The sequence below is a fragment of the Emydura macquarii genome, unplaced genomic scaffold, assembly GCF_026122565.2.
Source record: "Emydura macquarii macquarii isolate MOO-44397 ecotype Brisbane River unplaced genomic scaffold, CSIRO-AGI_Emac_v2 contig_3477, whole genome shotgun sequence".
NCBI lineage: Eukaryota > Metazoa > Chordata > Testudines > Chelidae > Emydura > Emydura macquarii.
The window spans coordinates 866849-888288 of record NW_027133614.1 but is presented as its reverse complement, the minus strand read 5'-3'; the positions used below and the strand labels follow the sequence as shown (position 1 = coordinate 888288).

At 43.7% G+C, this 21440-nt stretch overlaps 1 long non-coding RNA gene across 1 annotated transcript; it reads right to left on the bottom strand.

The window, feature by feature from the left end:
- Positions 1-10548: 10548 nt before the first annotated feature.
- Positions 10549-20497, bottom strand: LOC137144676 (uncharacterized). The gene is made up of 3 exons (XR_010917455.1): positions 20460-20497; positions 16162-16244; positions 10549-11717 (listed from the first exon to the last, which is right to left on the bottom strand). It is a non-coding gene; the product is annotated as an uncharacterized lncRNA (long non-coding RNA).
- Positions 20498-21440: the final 943 nt, after the last annotated feature.

The following is a 21440-nucleotide window of genomic DNA, read 5'->3' as shown; positions in this document are numbered from 1 at the left end:
GCACCAGGTGATGAGAGTGAGCCCTCTGTCTTGTTTTGATGGGGATGGATTTTTTTCAAGCACTTTGACACCTGTGCTTTGTCCTATATATAGAATATTTCCCATGCATAGCAGGGTTGAGCTGACTAAACTGAGCATAAGATGTAGACCCAGGAGCCATTGCGTCTGTTCCTGGCTCTGACACTGGGCTGGCCTATGCTGGGTTTTGCAGCAGCATAGCTGCACTGGTACGTACCCTCAATGTAGATGTGGTGTTCTTTATTATGTGTATTACCTTAATGCCTAGTAGCCCCAGTCATGAACCAGGACCCCATTGTGCCAGGGGCTGCACAGACACTGAACAAGAAGACAGTCCCTGCCCCAAGGAGCTTACAATCTACGTATAGACAAGTGACAACAGAGGGATACAGACAGACGGATGGGAGTACAAGGAAACAAATGACAGCCCACTCTCTGGGCCACCACCAGGAGTGAACTGGGGACCTCAGGAGAGAAAAGCACGAGACTACAGCTTGTGCTAAAGAACCAGCTTCTCCAGCTGAGAGCTGTAACAGACACATGCTCTGCAGATCAGGCACAGGGAGATCCTGTAATACACACTAACAGTGGGTTATGGACATGCTGCAGGAGTATAAAAAGTGCCTTGCACCAATGCAGCTTGTCTAGGTTTGAAGCCCCATGGCTACACCAATGGAAAAATCCCTACGTAGACAAGCCCACAGTCTTGGGCAAGTTACTGAAAGTCTGTGCCTCAGTTTCCCCATCTGTAAACTGCAGCTATCACACTACATGTTTCTGGACGTGTTATGAGGCTGCACATGGGAATGTTAGCATAGTGCTAGGTAAATGTTAAGTACTATTACTGAGAGATACAGTAAGAAAAGGGAAGTTTACTGGGACTCCTAGAGCATTTTAAACACTTATACTCTAAGGGGTGGCCATGATTTCTTTAGCTATATCAGCCGGAGGTGCTCTGCCATTTGCTGGGACTGGAGGTGGAGAGGGAGATTGAATCAACAGCTGTGCTGAGGGAAAGCTTTCCAGGTTAAGCAGATATCATGCTAAATATAAACCAACTTGTGGTCTACATTTGGCTGGGACCGACCTCCCTTAAGAACTTGAAATGGAGCTGAGGGAACCTTCCGGTGGGCATTCCTGCTGTCTGGGGGCAAACAACATCTGTGCTCTCCCCCTTAGTGCTTTCAGATTCCTCACTTGGCAAAGGAGACACGGAGCTAGCACCAGCAAAGCAGAATTGGTTGGTTAGGGGGAAGCAGCAAAGATTTGTGGCAACTTCAGATATTTGGCTTTCATTCCAAAAAGCCTCCACCCACCCACTCCCCACTTCTCCCTGTGGGCTCTTTTCCTCCTCTCGCAGTCTGCTGTGGTCCCTTATTTTGAGGTCTTGTGCAATCCTGTGTGGCCACATATTTTCTACAGCTTAATGTGACCGGAAATGCAGCTCTGGAAAGGAAACCCTGTCCACAAACTACAGGTCAGCCTGTCCAGCTTTGAAACTGGGCCAGAGAGACAGGCCAGCAAGATGACTGCAAAATGAAGCTCACTGGTACTTAGTAACGCATTAGAGGAGAATACCGACACGGATGACTTACATTTGGCTGTCTCTTATTAGTGGATTATTCATGGGGCCTATTTCTGCTCTCACGCTGACGTAAATGAGAAATAACTCCATTGGCTTCAAGGCATTTACACTAGTGTAACTGACAGCAGAAGTTTGCCCACGTTGTTCAGTCCCTGAACATAATGTGCTTTTAAACTCGCATTATTGCCAAGCTCAAGCATTCAGAAATCATGAGACAGGCCACAAATATGAGAAGTGAGAAGATAAACTTCAAAATCAGGAGATTTAAAAAAAATAACAAATGTTGGGTTATTTTTCATTTGCCTTCTTGCTTTTAAGCCATTAAGGTTCATATTTTCAAGTTTTTCTCTGCAACGGTGTGAGCTAAAAACTTCCTTTTTCAAAAAAATGGACTCTGAGGTTTTCACAGAATTGCATTTCCAGGAACTGAAAAATGTCAATAGTTACATGACTCGCAATAATGTTGTGAGAGTTGGCAGCACTGAATGTATAATTCCAGTAAGAAAAGGCCCCTCTCTGAGTGCCTGTGTTCTGAGGGGTGGCTAGCAAATCACTCCACTCCTATATCTGATATCCTGTCTCTTACTTTTGTTAATTCTAATTTATTCAGATATATTGCCTGAACTACTACTGAAAAGTTGCATACGTCCCACTAAAGTGGGACAAGGGACCTATTTCTTATTATAACTTACAGCTTTGAAAGGGAAGATGAGCCAGCAGTCTACACCTTGAGAGGACTTTTAAAGAAGCTGTGACAGTAGGAGTGAGGAGTAACAAGGAGCTGAATGACTAAAGGAGGCAGAGTCAGCCTTAGGCTGCCCTCCAGTGGCAATTTGCTGAGGAGAGCTATCCATGATTACACAACACACTGGAGCCCTGTGCACTGAGAGCTAGGACTGCTGCAGGCTGCACAGGTGTCTTCACAACATTTTACCTTCCAAAGAAGAGATCTCTGTAAGCTCCAAAGCTCATCTCTCACGCCAACTGAAGTTGGTCCGATAAAAGATACCTCCCCCACCTTGTGCTTGTCTCGGTGAAGAATTGTAAATCTGAGAATGGAAATCAAATGATGAAAGATTGTTGGCTCATCCCAGCAGCTTGTGCTGCAGGATCACACAGGGTTACGAGTCTGCTCCTGGATTTGAGCTAACAGAGTTGGGGTCTTATAGCTCAGGCTGTACGGGTGCCTGGTTTTAGCTCTAGAGTTCAATCCCATTGCACCCAGCCTATCCAGGCTTGCAACAAATGAAGCAGGAGGGTGGACAGCTTGAGGGCTGTCTCATACCAAAGCTGATTGGGGTGATACAAAGATTCATTAAACACTTGGGCCAGAGATGTGCAGAAGTCAAAGAAAAATGTCTTTGCTTCCAATGCACAAAATCTGAGCAGGGAGAATGGTACCTGGTGGTGGATAGTTTAGTTCTGCCTCATTGCTGCCACCTGGTGGCTGATCTGAGTCCCTCCTGCAATTAGGAAATGCCCTGTCATTCTGCAGCTTAAATTACTCCAGTTCATACTGAGCTATCTGGGACTGTTGGGACAGAATAGCTTGAGGAAACAAATGCCCAGCCTTCTCTGCTTGAGTGTTGGCTGGCTTTGCTCAGGGAGGCATAAGAGGGGTTGAGAGAACTTGGGATGTGGACCCATTTCCTTCCTAAATAGTTAAGGCCAATGGGGAAGTGTTGCCTCCATTGTCAAAGACTGCTAGTGCCTCCCTTGGAGGTGACAGAGTACTAGCTGTCCCTAAGGAAACATTGAGGTGGCTTCTGCTCAATAAACCATTGTTTTGATGTTGATGATCTGTATCATTAAAGAGAGGCAGCACGGCCTAGTGCATAGAGCACTGAACTGGGATTCAGGAGGAGAACTGGGTTCTAATTCCTGGCTCTGCCCCAACCATGGGTGAATATCTATGGTTCTGTTCCCCTTTGTTTGTCTTGTCTATTAGAGTGTAAGTTCTTCAGGGCAGGGACTGTCTCTTACCATGGGTCTGTCCAACACTGAGCACAATAGGGTCCTGATCTCAGCTGGAGCCTCTAGGTGTCATAATAGTATTAGTAATTATTATTGTTCAGTTTGAAATATTCCATTTTTGGTTAAGGTTTGTTACCCCCTTTAGGGCTATGATTGTTTCCCCAGAAGCCATTAGACAATCAATGAACTGACTGGCATTTCTATTCTGATTTGTGGTGTTCAGTGCTCATTCAGGGCTTAAGATGATTGCAAGAGAGCCACTGTATTCTATGTCCAGTTCCAACTAGCTGTGCATAACAAAAACTTAACACACCCCACTCCAATTCTCTGTCTGGGAAGCTCAGCCCTTAAAGACACGAAGTCCCCCGTACCACATGCACCTGGTCGGGAAATCTACCCTGATTACTTATCTGGCCCCTATCACTGTTGTGTCTGAGCATCTCAATTGTAATTTATTTACCCTCATAGCACCCCTGTGACTTGGGAAGTGCTAAATTACTCATGCAGGAAGTCTCTGGCAATGCAGGGTTCGACTTCTGATCTCTCAAGTTCTTGGGTAGGGCCCTATCCAGTGGACCATCCTTCCTCTCTATGTCACCAATTAGTTCCAAGATAGACCTTGCTACCATTATCTGCAACTTTGTCACCTTGGAATTAGATGTCACTACCTGGGGCTGCACCTTAGATCTACTGGGAAACCAAAGCTGGCACAGAATGCAGCAGCTTGCTTGTGGAGCTGGTTAGCCCATGGGGAGCACACTACCTGTGCATTTCTGGAGCTGCGCAGCTGCTGAATGGAGTTTAAGGTGTTACTGATAAATCCCGAAGTGGCCTGGCACCCATTTATCTTTTAACATAAAATGAAATAAATAAATCAGTAAAATTAGAGACAACTTTGCAGCTCAGGTTTTGGATCCTCCTGCACTGCGGTCCGTGGTCAGACTGGGGTTTTCAGTGTGGCCTGCTATATAGATGGGAGCCTATTAACAGGCGAAAAAATTGGATGGATATGCTGGGTTCTTCTGAGAGTGAAGGTACTTTGTCTGAGTATTAAATATATGATAACCAAATATCTAAGTATCTGTTTGTCCCCTGCCTGTTTTGCTCAGTACATAGCGGGTGTGTTAAATTTTCCATAACAACCACATCCCGTATATTTTTTTGAACCATTCCTCTCCAGTTCGGCTATTTTTCTTTGTCCAATGAGGGGCTATCAATAGCCTAGCAGATGACAGATTCATTCATTTCCTTTTGTGTGGCCATTTCTGCTAGGAAACTCCATGAGGATTACCAAAGGACCATTTGGTAATAAATATCCAAGAATTGCATGCCAAATGCTTTAATAACTGGACATGTCACTCTTATATGCATAAAATCTCCCCTTTTGCCACAATTTCTCCAATATGAGCTAATTAAGGTTAGTTTTGATCTCTAAATAAGTTAGAAAAGTTTCTTTACTGACTAGCTAGCCAAGCACGTGTTGGCCAAAATCTTGTTTTTGAAATATATGTAAGAACAGAGCCACAAACACCCCCCCCCCTCCCACCAAACGGCACACCAGTCTGAATCAAAAGCTAAAACCTCAAACTGACTCTTACTGTTCTACCCTTTTAAATGTTAATTCAAGTCTGTCTGCATTTTGTATAATTTTAAGATTGTTTGTAAATATCTGTGCTATGTCCACTGGCAGTTTATCTGTTAATTTTACCTGCTTCCAATATATTTGTAAAAATCCTATTCTAAGTACAAAAGCCACACTGTGCAATATAATGTATCTATCTAATTGTGAAAGACACTGTCAAAAATGAAATAAGGTTTGCTCTAAACAGCTAGGAGTTGGCCCTGAGTGATTGAAGTGTGAATGGCCGAGCAATTGAGTTGGGTGTAGACAAAAAGAGTGATTGAACAATTGGTCTGAGTAAGGGATATCGAAACAGACATGAAGAAAACACCAGCCTCACCTAAAACGCTTGAGGAAGAAGAAAGAAGCAAAGATGATCAAATGGCCGAAGAGGAACCCACCCTGATAACTTTGGAGCCAGCCCATTTCAAAGGACAAAATCTGATCAGGCTTGCAACAATGTGGGTGATTGAGGATCACACCAAGAATGCAGTTGCAGCATGACAATGCAAAACCCATAGACTTACATGGGGTCCTTTCCCTATAAAATGGGACAAGAAGATGAAGGCTGGAGGTTCGGGTCCACAACATCACATCAGCCAGGAGTACCGATGCGCATCGGCAGAACCTTGCTCCTCATCCTCACGCTCTAGTCACCTGGCCAGTGACTATCATGAGCACCAAGAAGCTGGTAATTATGACATCTGGAAGATCCCTATGTATGTTTGTCTGTCTCTATCTGTGTGTGCCTGTCAGTGTGTGTGAATGTGAATGAAAGCATCAATTGAAACATGTGTCTCTGTAATTTGTAGTATTGATATAATGTTAATACTCTTTTCCTAGTGTTTACATTATTATTAATGCTATTTCACTAAGTAGAGCACAATATTAATGTTATTACAGTGTTGATACTTTTCTTTTCTTTGATACTATCTACAGAAGTTTCTGTGTTCACAATAAATGCGGCTTGTTGCCTTATCCCCTAATAAGATTCTGTAATATTTGTTATTTGGGTAACACACGTGTCTTGCATGACTCTCCCAATCTTTAAAACTCTCTGGTGTATGATTTGGTTTAAGATCTGGATTATTTGCAATGGGTTTGATTGGTAAGGGTCAAGAATTTCTCTCGTTTTATCCCTAACCCATATGTGATATTCTGGGGTGCAATCCAGACCAGTGGGGGCTGTGTCACTGCCTGTCCCACAATCTGGGGTGCCTCATGATGCCCTTCTATTGTAGCTCCCCCTTGAGTTGCTCACAAACAGCCTACCAGCATGTAATTCACTCCCCGAGTGTCTGGGTGTGGCCACAGCCCTGGTTTGACTCCAGCACCCTGTCAGTAAACACCAGCCACACCCTGGTTCCCACCAGCTCTGCTTGCTATTTGCAGGATGATTCCAACACACTCCCAGTCCTGAATTTCCCTCCAAAACCATGTATTCTGCACTGACCAGTCTTCTCCTGGATAGCCCCAATATATTAGTTGTATGCAGTGTACTTGTGGCCATGTCAGGCCCAGGGTATTAGAGAGACAAGGTAGGTGAGGTAATATCTTTTATTGGACCAACTTCTGTGGGTGAGAGAGACAAGCTTTCAAGGCACCCAGAGCTCTTCTTCAGGTCTGAGAAAGGTGAACTTGTCTCTCTCACCAACAGAAATTGGTCCAATAAAACATATTACCTTACCCCCCTTGTCTCTAAGATATATTAGGTCAATTATCCCTCTCTAAGGCTACAACACACAGCACCTCACCACCTTAAATGGAGTTACCCAAACAGTTTAACTCAAGCACACTGGATCTGATTAAAAAGATAGGATTTTAAGTGAGAATAAGCATAGGCAATACAGTTAGAAAGAGTTACAAGAAAAATAAAATTCTTCCTACTACTAAACTTAACAAACTAGACTTGGGTGAAGGTGAAGTTTTTACCAAATACCTCAACCAGTCTTACTGACCAACTTGTAGGTCAGGACCCCAGCCCCAAAGTCCAATGGCTGTTTCTTTTGTCTTCTTCAGTGGCAGAGTGGGAAAGAGATGTTCAGGGAGAGGAAGATTCCTGGGGTGTTTTGCCCCTCACTTTTATAGTTCATTTCCTCCTTTGAAATGAAAGCTCTTGAGAGTGACTTTCAGGTAAAAGTTCCTTCCAAATAAGGGCCAGAGACAAGAAGGCTCCTGCTGAAAAGGCCCATGCTGTTTTTCCTGACCCCGATTGCTGAAATGCAGATCTCCTTTGTTTCTTGCCTTCCCTCTTTTGTTGCCTGAGGACTCTGTTTATATGGAAATTTGAGGTAAACACATGTCCCTTTGTCTTGTCACGTGTCTCTTTGCCAAGCTTGACTTATCTTGTCTAACTGGTGCTACACTGAGTTTGAACATGTCCATTCAACATCGCAGGGGGGGGGGGAGGGGGAATTTTATACCTTTTACACATAATGTTGCTACATTGATTTTATTATATTATTGACCAGAAAATTATGAGTTTTCAAATGATACCTAACAAGGCGTACCTTGTGCAAAGAGTATTCTGACAGTGTGTAGGGTGTGAATACCAGGGTCCATTTGGTCATACCCTACAGTAGCCTTTGCTAAAGCATGTGTATACATTTCTGGAGAGTGTGATTTATTTATTTATTTTTTAAAAATGAATCCTGATTAGTCTGACAATGTTTACACCACCACAGTTTTCTTGTTCAATAAAGACCCAGTGTTTGCTGGGTTGGAGTGTTTCCAATCCACTACAGCTTTGAACTGGCTGGCTTGATAAGAGTACCATTTAGTATTTGGAACAGCGAGTCCACCCTGTTCAATGGACAGTACTAAGTATCTTAACTAACTCTTGTCATGTGTGCAAAAGGCTCTATGGCCAGTGCAAAAAAGTAAAAAGAGACAATGGACTTCCCCGCCTCGTCCTTCTGTGTAATTCAAACAGGAGAGATTCATCGAGTCCAAGGCCAGAAGGGACCATTGTGATCATATTGTCTGACCTCCTGAATAACAAGGGCCATAGTCCTTCCCCCTCAGTAATCCCTAGCCCGTATCTTGTAGAAAAACATCCAATCTTGAGTTAAAACTTGTCAGTGATGGAGAATCCACCATGACTCTTGGTAAATTATTCCAATGCTTAATTACTCACAATTAAAAATTTACACCTTATTTCCAGTCTGAATTTCTCACGTCAGCTTCCAGCCATTGGCTTATGTTATATATTTCTCTATTAGATTGAAGAGTCCATTTAACCCCATTAACTTGCACAGCTGCTTTTGGACTGCTGCAAAGAGCAGTTATCCATTTAAGGTACAGTGGGCCAATATCCATATGGAACAGGACTTGAAAAAGAAAGTTCCACCCTATTCTATCAATGGCTTTCTCTACATCTAGTGATAACAAAATTACTGGATTTTTTAAATCTGATCTCATGGGTGATTCCAAGTACTTGCTGAATATTGCAACACATGTCTATCCGTAATTAATCTAGTTTGATCTGAGTTTACAGAAAATCAGAGCACACATTGCAATCAGTCAGCTAGTATTTTTGCTAAAATCTTTGTCATGTTTCAGCAATGATATGGGTCTATAAGAGATGCATAAGTTCTGGTCTTTTCCAACTTCAGGGAGAACAACAAGAGTGGCTTCTTTCACAGGTTGTGGAAGTTCCTCCCTTAATAGAATAGCATTCCCAGTACCTTTCAAGGGAACCACTATTACCTTGTTAATTACTTTGTAAAATTCCACTGGAAAGCTCAGAGATCCTGGAGTTTTATCACTTTTTATACATGCTGCCTCTAAAATTTCTTCAGTTATTTCTCTGTCTGAAGTTTCTTTTGAGTTGTTTATCTTTTGCAAGCCTGCCCATTCAGATATTTTTGAATAACTGCAGAGCTAGTAGTATTTGACATATAGGAGTTTTTATCATAAGCAGCAAAACTAGCACATTTCATTAGGGTTTGCAGCTATCTTTTGGTGGAACAATCCTTTTGAAGCTGCATTTTCTATTGACAAATGAAATGGCAACTGGTTAAAATGCTAGATTCAGTGTAATTTTACCACTCCAGGTTAGCATTTTACAAACCACCAACACAATAGTTTTAGGAATGAAGCCAGTCTGCGGTTACAGCTAAACCAGCACAAGGATCACAGCCCTCTGCAACAAAAATGGCTTGTCTGGCAGATGCCCCTTTTGTCAAATTGAACTCTTGAATAGCAAATAGTCAAATAAGTAGTTGTGGCTTTGTGATGGGATATCCACCCACACAAGGCAAGCAGGTTAAATAAGGTCAATTAACCTTATATGCTGCACTGGGAGGAGAGCTAGGGATCAAGAAAGCCTAATGGAAGATAAAGTTCAGCAGGGAAGGAGCAGATTGGGCTTGTATAAAGGGATGAAGCTGAGACTGGTAGGCTGGGAGAGCTACAGGTGAAATAGTCTGCAGGCATTCCCTGGGAGAAGGGAGGTTTTTTTGGGTGCGGCAGCCTATGGAGCCTGACAAGACATTAGAGCGGACAATTGCCAGTTACTCCCTGGGGGAGAGGGAATTTGGGCCAGTAAACCCAGAGAGGGTGGGGAGAAAGAAGAAGGGAAGTAGGAAGGAGTCCAGGAAAATAGCAACAGGGTCTGGGAGCAAGCAAACTATAGTTGCTAGACATAGGGTTGCTGGGCTGGAACCCTTAGTTGTGAGCGAGCCTACGTTCCCCTACTATCTGCTGGGAAAGTGGCACAGGACTTGGCCTTGGAACAGAAGGCTGTCTGGAACAGCATGAGGACAGCTGATCCAGAGGGACTCTCAAACTCCAGAAGGGGGGGGGGATTGTACAGTGACCTGGCTGGAGGGCTGAGTCACAAAGAGGGAGTACTGCAACTCCTGGGGGCACCTTGTGTGAGCAACAATTGGGAAGAGGGCGTGTGAGCTGAAAGGAGCTTATCCCCAGACACGACCACAAGGAGGCATTCAATGGTGACTGAACTCTGTTACAGGCTGCCACTGAGTATGACTGGATGGACCCTCGTGCTGGATGAGCTGGCTTAAAGCAAAAGGCAAGGATGGAGACAAAGCTGGCAGTGGGGCGGGAGGGGGAGTGGATCAGTACCAGAGAAGGAAAATGAAAGCGAAAGCTCTGGCAAGGAGCACAGAGCCAGACAGCAGAGGGGAGTCATAAGCAGTGACAGAAGAAAAACACTGTCATTTGCTATCCTCTGCTATGTATTCATAAGGGCTCCCCCCACTGCAGCCTCTGATCACCATGAAGTACTCTGATGAGCTGCCTAGGGGATGAAGGAGCTGTCCTCTGTCTCAACAAACAGGGAACAAAGGCATATTATGTGAGCAGAAAGACTGCCTGGGAATCCTCATAAACACATTATAACACACCAGACATCTCGCTGCAGATTCATCGGGCTCTGTTCTCACTCTGCCTCCCCCAGCCCCAGAAGGCTGTGTAGAGTGCTGTCTCCTGCAGCTCTTTGCTGGCACACAGAAAGGCCAGGCCCAGCTGCCTCAGACCCAAGCAGAGACCCAAGCCTAGCGCTGTTATTAATGCTTTTAAATTTAAAAACAAGCCTTCTCCCTCAGTCTGTTCGGAACAGCCCATTGGTCCAGAGGCTGCTGCCAGCTGTCTAGCGCGCTGGAAGTATGCTGAGGGAAAGTCCTTTAGCTCATGAATAATGGCTCATGGGGAGCAGCCCAGCAGTCCCTTAGGGGCCGTCTGTTGGGAGTCAGCCAGCAGGACCCTTTGGAGAGGTCCACTGGGAGCACATTCGCTGCTGTGCAGTCTGTGGGAGAGGCCTGGCTGGTCCCTGGGAGTTTTACTTCCTCAGACAGTTTGAGGTACATGTCTGTAAAGCATATCTATCACCCACGCAACCACAGGCTGGAGCCACTTTCATGCCTGGTAGCTTTTCTCAGTGGATTATCAGAGAATCATCAAACGCCATTCCAAGTAAGCATGTAGGTCACTGGAGAGGAGTTTATTCCATGTTTCCTCCTTGTGGAAGGGATGGATTAGAGATCAATTCCCCCTCTCACACTATGCTTTCCATTATGGCATTGCTGTGACGCTGGCAGGGACTCGCATTACAGATGGGTTGCACACGTGCTGCCATGCAAGCATGTTATACATACAGACAGTGACTCCACTATACAGACAGACTGCAGAGCACTCATTGACTGGTCTTCCATGCACAGCAGCACAGGAAGTTGAGGTACAGTGGCGTCCGTCTGCTGCTGCAGGTGAGTACATTAAGCTGCTGTACCTGAGGGTCTCAGCAGCAGTTTTTCTGACAACAATGAAACACCCAACTTGCAAGCTGTCATCCACTCCCAGACTCTTTGGCGTTCTAGAAGCTTTCTGGATCAAATAAACTCAAAACTCAAGCTCCTCCCTGAACTACTTCATGTGTTCCTTTTGCTTCTCCGATGTGAATTCAACGGTGATCAAACTGGACACCAAAACACGACAGGCAGCAAGCAAACAGGACAGGACTAATCTGCAAGGTTACAGTACAGCACTGGGAGCTGCAGGCTACAAGAGGAGGAGAAATAATCATGTGTAGTCCCGTGCCCAGGGAGAAGAACCAAGCTATACAGATTAGAGGTGTTCGTTTAAAATGTTTTTTGAGTGAAAAATGACTTTTCAGTCCTTTGTAGAAAGCCACAAACTCTCCCAACATGTTTTAGTGTGCAAACTGAAAAAGTTGAGGGTTTTATTTTGAATGAAAACCAAAAGACTTTTAAAGAAAAATGTCCACGTTTTACTGAAAATTTTTTATACAGGAACAAAAGAGATTTCCCGACCAGCTATGTTGCAAATATACAGTGGGGGATTGTGACAGGGCTTGCTCTACTCACCGCTCAGTGGTGCCTCTGGGGAATTAGCTCTGCCACCTGCTCTGACGTCCCTTTGTGCAGTTACTCAGCACATCATTCCACTCACTCACTCCGTGGCCTCTCATGCACCGGGAGCTGCAGCACTTTCCTCTTCATGGCTTAGCCCTTTGGCTAAGACACTAACGTTCTCTCCCCTTCTGGGGTATCATCAAAGTCTGCTTCCCCCAATGCTTCCAGCTATCCCTAGTGTGTTCATTCCAGCACTTGCAGGGGCACCCAGGCCCACCTTCTACTCCAATCCAGGGACCCTCAACCCAGCAGCTCTGGGCTTTTATTCTCCTAGCCCTCACTGCTCCTTCCCTGGACTGCTTCTAACCCTGACCTTACAGCTACCTGCTCTTCCCCCTTTGTAGCTAAAAGTACGACTGCAGGTTTCACCCTTGCAGCCAACCACCTTCCTCTCTTTATAGATCCCATCTACTACCACTCCCTGGGTTTATCCCTTCAAGCCTTGTGTGGGGTATAACCAAGGAGTTGCAACATGATATTAAAATTATTTGATTTCCATCTTAAGGGTTCCTTTAAAATTGTGTTAACATGTAATTATTGCTTGTTGCAGGGACATGTGAAATCAGGATTGGGATAGGAGATGCCTCTTTGAACAGTACCCAGCATGTTTTATTAACAGTAAGAAGATCTTCTCTATTTTAAAAAGCAGTCCACATAAGGCAGTGTTGGAGAAGCCCTGTTTTAGACAAGGCCATGGACAGTTTGGGAACTTTGCATTGAAAATTAATCTTCAGTGTCTGAAAGATGATTCTGGCCTCTTCATAAAAGTGCCCAGTTAAAATTATTATTGATCAGCTGCTAAGGAGTGAAATTATAAAACAGAGTCAGGGCATCACTCCAGGTGACCCTATTACTTCCAGATGCATGCAGTGCTGCGAGCATGTTCATGAGAGCACGGGAGTCACACTAACTGATGTCCGTTTGATATGATGGACAACTTTGTCACTGCAGCCAGCTCTCAGATCTGCATATGCGTGTGCATGAGAGGGCAAGACTTAGTCTCTTAGTATAGAAAACTTAATAAGGAAAGAAAAAAATATTTAAATCAGTTATACAGAACCACGAGTATCAAATTTGGGCAAGAAAAGCTCTCTGCCCCTTCATTACTGGAAAAAGCATTAATTAAGAAGTGAAAAGTGGACTCTAGTGGATGTTTATCCAGACCTCAGTCCCATCCTGCCCTAAGCCTGTATGTGCCACACCCCATAGATCCTGCACAGTAGAGGCCTAGGATTAGGATAGGAGTGGGTCAGGACAGAGTTGAGTGTGGGAAGTTTACAAAGTGCCAACCCCACCAGGCCTGACTCGAGTCAAAGCAATGAGCTCTCCATTTTCTGAGAGGCCCAAATTCAAGTCAAATGTGAGTTTTTACTATGTCTGCTTGCTATGCTAATACAAATAAGCAATGGGGAGTAAGAGTTAGCGGGTCTAACGTCAGTGGCAAAGCTCCCAGTGGGAGCAAACTCAGACATAGAGACTGGAAAGTGCTGCTGAATTAATATGCCTGCTCCTTTGAGTGACGCAGTATAATCTGCTCTTTAAATCTAAGGTTTGGCATCATGCAACATAAAGGATATTGCCTGAATTTTAAAAGCTTTGCCAAGCTAACAATGATTGTTTGACTTGCGGTCAGTAGGAGTTGCATGTGCAAGGAACACCGGTTCAGACTTTTTCTATTCATTCCTTCCCAGCACCTATCTTTCCTCCATTCATAAAAGGAAGTCAGGTATGCCCAACATACTAGAAAGGAAGGGTAAGCTTGTCATTAAAATCTTGGCTTGGGATTCAGGAGAGCAGGTTCAGTTCTTAAGACTATAACAGATTGTCTGTGTGACCTAAGGTAACTCACTCGCTCTGGGCCTCAGTTCTCCCCCTCTAAAATGGAGGCAAGACTCCCTTTCTCCTTCTCGTTGCCTGCCTTGTCTACGTAGATTGTAAACTCTTGGGCAGGACTCTGCCCGTGGAGGTGCAGGTTGAAGCTAAGGCCAGGGTACAGGGGACTCGAGAACATGGGCCGAGTTCAGTCTAGAGGGTTACGGCCAGAAGCAGCAGTCCCTTGTCGTGTCATGTCAAGATCAGGTCAGAGCTGTGGTCAATGAGCAGAGGCAACACATGGGAGGACATGTGAGGGAGCAACCTGGGGCAGGTAACTCCACATGGTGTGTCCAGGCCCCCCTCCTTGCAGTGCAACTGAGACAGGGACCTACGAGCTGCACTGGACAGGGAAAGGCAGTTGCTTTAACTCTGCTGGGAGAAGCAGGAGAAACAGATGGGAGCTGTAGGGAGAGACTGCTGCTTTCTGGGAAAAGTAGGGGCATGACTCAGCAGTGGGAGGGGCATACGCTGGGAACAATCAAGAGGCACAGGTCATTGCTGTCAATGAGCTGCATTGCATGGGAGCTAATGCAGCATTAGTAGAGCCGAGGCAAGATGAGGTGTCAGGAGAGGGACAGGGGACCAGCGGCAAGGCAAGTTATGAGGAGTGCATAGCAGGGTCTGTTCGCAGCAGCAAAACCAGGATCTGCCTAGTTGCACAGACAACCTCCAGTTGTTTTCCTTAGGCCTTAACTACCATGCCTGTACCTATGTGGCATGCAGTTGATATTTAACATCCTCCCTAGTTCCAGAGGAAACAGGAAGTATTTCATCATCACTATATCATATTTTGCAGCTTTCTGAATACAGAACCAAAATAGTTATTGAATACTTCTGCCTTTGCTACATTGTGATTAATAATTTTACCATCCTTTTCTACTATCACACCCCTACTGTTGCTAAATTACTCTTGTGTGTTCCTGCTATATTTAAATAATTCCTTTTTGTCCTTAATCCTACAGATAGGTTTTTTTCCCTATTGATACTTTTAGCTTCCCTTATCTATTGTCTGCATTTCTTAGCTGCCAACTTTTATTCATTGCTAGCAGCTGCCCTATCTTTCCATTTATTATATACCATTTTTATTACTGCTTTTACCCACCCTCTTAAGCAAGATTGTTGATTAACCAAAGGAGCCTTCTTTCATGACTGACATTAAGCATTAAAAAAAAAAAAAACCAAAAAACAAAAAAACTACACAGTAAGATTTTCCCAAATTACCATCAACAGTTAAATTTTTGCTCATGATTGCATTCAGTTTTGGGAAATCGGCCTTTTTAAAACATTAACAATATGTATTATAGGTCAGGAATATATTTTGTTTGCACATAGATTGATTTAGATCGTGATTACTTATACCTAAGCACCAATCAACTGATAGTCTGGTGATCAAATGATCTTTATCCACCAGAATGATATCCAATACAGAGTTATCCTTCGTTAGTTGTGACACTTCTCGTGTTAGAAAGTTCTCATCTATAACTTTTGGAAGCTCCAAGAATGTTTCACCAGTGACAGGATGAAATCTTTAGCATACAACTCAACGATTGAAATCTACCCAGATAATGCAATGTTTCTTTCCACACGTTAGAGAAATATTTAAGGAGCTACTCATTCTGTTCTCTCCTCTGATCTGGTGGTGTATAGCAGATTGTGATTTATCAGTTGGTACACGGGCCCACAAGCATATCAGGTTCTTTCTATCCGAGATGTCAATAACTCTAAAGCAGGTAAAGGTATCTTTGATATGGAGTGTAATGTAGTGGTTCACCACCTCCATCCTGGGTGTTTTTATTATAAGGGAGAATAACTTAATTTTGCTTTGTTTTTGGTTAACAGGAAGACTTTAGTAAATTTCTTCCCCCTTCAAGGCCCCTGAGAGCAAACCCTATTCTACAGGAGCCTTTTCTTTCTATTCATTCTTCCCCAGTGGTACTAGAACTAGGAGTTCTGGGTGTGCTACTGCACCCCCAGCATGGAAATAGTAACAACACTAAATATATGGTTTCCATCATCAGCACCCTCACTATAAAAATTGTTCCAGCACCCCAGCTCTTCCCCATTTGTCTGAATTTCTTCAGAAAACAATCCCTAGTTCTACTCCCTCCAGAGTCCCAATGCTCTTAATATTTGATCAGGAACATCTATTCGTTTCCCCTTCAATATGCCTGAGAGCTGAAAAAGCTCTCCCTTACCTAGGGTCCTGTCCATGTGTCTGTCCAGCCTCGCTTTCTCTGCCACAGTCACTCTAACCACTCCATAGAGATCAGTGCCCAGTCTGCAAAGAACAATTTTTAAACATGTCACTTAATTTTTAAAAACATGGGAAGAGCCAGGTAGTCTGCAGTCCCGCCTGCTCTCCTCTCCCCCTGTGGCTCAGCTGGCCCCAGCTCCAGAACCAATCACAAAGGGGCTGAGGGTTTTCCAGGCAACTGGACAGTGGGATAATCATCCAGGGGACTAGCTGCACTGGCTTGCCCTAGGCTTGCCAGCTTCTCAGAGAACATTTATGCCTCAATCCTGCGGATTCTTCCTCCTCCTAGTTGGATTTCTGGATGTTAAGGATCACTCAGAGCTGGAAGTTCATCAGGGGACAATTTGAGCAAAGTCTTGGTAAAGGTGTCAATGGTTTCAACCCATGAGAGCTGCAGAATCACCAGTTATGCCTCATTTTAAAACAAACCTTTCCAGTGTCATCTAGTCCTGCCCCACAACATCTCCTGCTATTCTAACCCCGCCGGAAAGTGTTGTTACCTTATAGATTTTGCTATCTGCTCTACATACAGTATAGTATAAAGCAGTGATTCTCAGACTTATTTGATTGCACCCTCCCTTCTTGTAGGCCCCAACACCGTTATGTGGGCCTGAACCAGAGCAGGGCCGGACTATGGATATGTATTTGAAACTTAACGGTTAATCCTCACACTGAAAAAGAATAGAACTAGGCACTATAGATAGAGATGTTCCGGACACATTGATTGTTTATGCCATCCTAAGCTCCACTATGATAATTGACTGCTTGAACATATGAGTGGGAATATCCTGCCTAAACATTTTGTGATTTAACATTTGACACAGTTTGTGAAGATCTACATATGAATGTTTGGGAACATCCTGAAATCTAATTGTGATCATTTACAAGTGAAGTAAAGTGCCCAATACGTATCAGGAACATGGTTGATGTGTAAATCATGGGGCAATGATTTTATTTCCTTTTAGTAAAATTGTTATTAATAGAATTGGTGTAGGTATAAGGATGTTATGTTAGTAAGTAAGTATAAGATAATGTACCAATGTAATGGGATAAGAATGTAATGATTTTTAGTAAGTATGAATGAGGAGTAATGCAGTCTGAGTCTGCTGAGATAAGACGGTGAGGAAGTAATTGCTGAGGTAATGGGGATGGAGAACTATAAAAATGGGGAGAAGAAACCTGGACTTCAGGCTCGTTCTGCAAACCCCAAGGAGCATTGTGTTGCGACCGACACAGCTTGGCTCCATCCTCGTGTCTGAGTCACCTGGCCAGTGATTCAACTCGAGCAGCACAGAGGCTGGTAATTATATCCCTCCTGCAGAACTGTGGGCGGGGGGGTAGAGGGGAGTGTGTTTTAGGCAATTGCTTTTTCAAATATTTTCTGTATTCATAAACGCAGCATACTGCCTTGTCCCCTGAATAAGATCCTGCTGTTTATTTCATAAGTGTAACATTCTTTGTGTCTGTCATAGTTTGTGCGCCCCTTCCTGCAACATAAGTACATATACTGATAAAAATATGCAACACTCTCTAAACAGTAAAACAGTAAAGCATTGATTCAAACAGAGCCAATCCATTGTAGTAAAAGCAAAAGCAAAACTGTGATTGTGGTCGATGCTTACAATTAAGTGTGCACACTCCATCTTGGCAAACAGATTAATGTATAGAAGGCAACAACCTTTGTATAATGCTATGCAAACTTAACAGAAATCCATCAAAATGTACAGCGCCATCTAGAGTCAAATGCTCAGTCAAATGCTCTGGACCAGATATGTCTAAAGTAATCAGCTTTGCTAGATATTCATTGATGTGGGTAAAATGTGCAGGATTTTTTCCCTTAAAGCTTCTTATGGCCCTCCAAAATACTTTCCATGCTCCCCCAGGGAGGCCCACCCTCCAGTTTGAGAGCCTCTCCTATAAAGAGAAACAATAGCTATACTACATATATGATGGTGATGGCAAGTGACGCTGCAGAGACCTATAAGCAATTATAGTTATGCTCTTCGCATGATCTCTATCTGCTAGGACTACTTCTAACATTTCAAACTCTTCAGCTCTGCTTCAAATAGCTACCTTTTAAAAATCAACCTGACACTAAAGTGTTTCCTTGTCCGCCACAGGTGGACTTTTCTTGGGCACTGAATGACAATAGTAAATCTTCCTCCAGCGAGAGGTCAAAGGTCTAATATCTCACACCCTGTACAGATTGGAAGTGAAGCTGTAGAGTGTTGGAAATGGGAAGTCCCAGAGTTCCAGTGGAACACAGCTCTTCCTTCTAGCCCCAGCAGGTCCCAACATATCACACTGCAAAGTTGTGAGCTACATGTTCGTTATTAGCACTGCTTGAAATTCTTCACTTAGGACATTTTCCTCACCAAAAAAAATAAGCTATCAAAAATGAAAATTTTCATAGGAAAACATCAATTCTAACAAAAACAATTTAGTTTTCCTGGAGGAAATTTCAAAATACAATTTCCTTTCAAATTTCCATTTCGAAACAAAATGGCCATTTTCATTTTGACTTAAAATGTAGTTTCCTTTTTTCAGTTTAAAAAATAAAATTTTAAGTCAAAATATTGATTTGAAATTAAAATTGTTAATGTGAAGCCATTCAGATCTTCCCCTGGAGACACCAGCATTTGACCAAACATTTCCTAACAAAAATGTTTGGGTTTTTTTGGTTCAAAATTTCAGCTTTCTAACCAGCTCTATTATATGGGTCATTTTTAGTGGTGTTTTAAATATGTTGGTTATAATTTCTCTCCCTCTGAGCTCTGGACAATTGGGCCTAAGATAACTAACACATCTGGCTTTTCAAGAAGAAGGCAAAATATAGTCCCAATGACCATTTTTATAACACCTTGAAAAATATTTCTAACGTTCTTTTTAAAAAACATGTGGCATATACAAAAACCTTAATGGTGTGGAGCAACAGAAAGGTTAATTTGCATTCATTTGGGTGGACCTGCATCTCTCACTATCTTTGCCCCAAATGTTCAAACATAGGTGTATAATGTAAAGCACCTAAATTCAGATTTGACCCCAAAAGAGAAGTGGCCTGATTTTCAGAGGCATCTGTGGCTCCCATTGACTTCAGGCCATTTCTTTTTCCCTTTTGAGGCCTAAATATGGATTTAAGTTTGAAAGTATAGGTGGAAGTGTCTTACCCAAGGTTTCACAGCAAAGTCTGTGGCAGCAGCAGATTAGAACCTGGTATCCTTTAAGACCCAATCCTCCACTCTAATCACTAGAACACTTCTTTTAGTTGCTTTGCCTCAAATAAGCAGAGTAAAAAGATGCAGATGATATCAAGATCCAGCTCAGATGCCATTTGAATAGTGAACCATGACCCATTTCTGTTTCCTCATTTAACAGACAGAGAAAGATCTCCTGGAGTGTCTTATCTGGTACCAAATTGGCTTGTAGGAGAAGGAATTATCAATCTTAGCAACAGTGGGGCCTGGGAGGGCTGTATCCTGGAGCAGGAGCCAAGACCTGAACATCCTTCTCATTGGGGAGAGCAAGCTTACCATTCTGTGGGAGAAGCAGGAGTGCTTCCCCGAGCAGTTCCTCACTCCCCCCCATCTGGATGTTGGCCATAAAGAAAAACCCTGGTCTCTCCTGAAGGGGGATGTGTCAGTATAAAGAGCCTGAAATAGGACTAAAACTAAGGACTGCCAATGAGAAAAGAAAAAATATCTACTAAAATTCCATTGTAGAGGACATGACCTGTTCCTTCATCAATCTCACAGGGAGGCCACACACCCTCACAGCCACACCTGTATAGGCAAGCTTTAGGCAGGGGATTCGCTCTCCATAGTCTATGGCCTCAAACCCTCAGGTGGGCAGGGCAAGCAAAGGAGGCTATTAGCCCAGGCCCTGAGGCAGGACAAGGCAAGCAAAGCAGGCTATAGCCCAGGAAGGCTTTGCAGGCTAGAGTAAGGCTATCACACCAGGAGTGGGAGGGGGAAGGGGGCACAAACCCTCCACCACATCCCAGTCCAGGGCCCTAACAGTAGCAGAGCATTCTACCACTGCATCAGCAGGGCTCCAGTCAACACTCCCTGACAGGGGCTCAAGTTCAAGCCCAGCCAGACCCACAACCCGGGTCAACTACCTCCAGCTACTTCCTCCAACCCTGTGCCCACAGACCTATGACCAAGGGTCATCATCTGCCTCCTCAGGGTACTTCACCAGCAGGATTGTCCAACTGCTCAGGTGGGTTAGGTGAATCCTTACCAACTTCTCCCACCAGCACCATACACCACTTCTCCTTCAACAGCTGAGGCCTGACAGAGTGAGCTGTAGGGCCAGCCCTTTATACTTTCTATTCTGCCTCCACTCCTCTGCTTCCAGTGTGGTGGGCATGGCTTCCCTGGCTCCACCCTCCAGGGCGTTGGGTTGAATGGCAGTCCGTCCCTGTCAGTCTCAGCGGGAGGCCATGCATCCTCACCACACCCACTAACAGTGAACTGCTACTACCATAGCTACGGGGATCTGCCCCTGAATGATCATGAAAAAGAATAACTGTCCTTGAGCCAGGGTGTCCAGGGGACTATCATGCTTCCAAAACCTGACTGCCTCTTCTTCCCTTCCTGTATTAATGGACCTTGCCTCTGTAAGATTTCTACTTTGTTAAAGGGAAACTGTCAAGATTAAATGTATATATTATAAAATAAATAGGCCAAGGCTTTCCAAAATGATGAGCTGTTTTGGATGCCTCCCTAGGTTTTGGCTGCAGGCACTTTAGCAGGTCTTCATTTTCAGAGAGGGGTGTTCAGCGCTTCCCGAAAATCAGGGCCTTTAACATGACTCAACTTGGACATCCAAATCACTTCACTTTTGAAATCCTTCCCTGTGTTACTAATAATAATACTTTAGATTATTAATATTCCCTAATCTGTTGTTGCTAGTACTGTTTTATCTTTTGCATTTCATTTAGTTGGGGCAGTGAAACTAGCTTGGTAAATTTAATTATTTTGAGGTTGTATTCTTGTATAGTTTGTTTCTCCTTCTCCTGCCCTAAAAGGATGCTGTTGGATTCCAATTCTAACTAACTAGAGTGCCTGGGGGAAAGTTTTTAAATGAAAAAAAAAAAAAAAAAAAAAAAAAAAGTTTTTTAAAAAAGCTGTTTGTAATGAAATTTTTAAAATGTGGTGCAAATGTTTTTGCTTATATTAAGTTGTGTAAAACATTGTTCTCAAAACAAAACCTGAATTC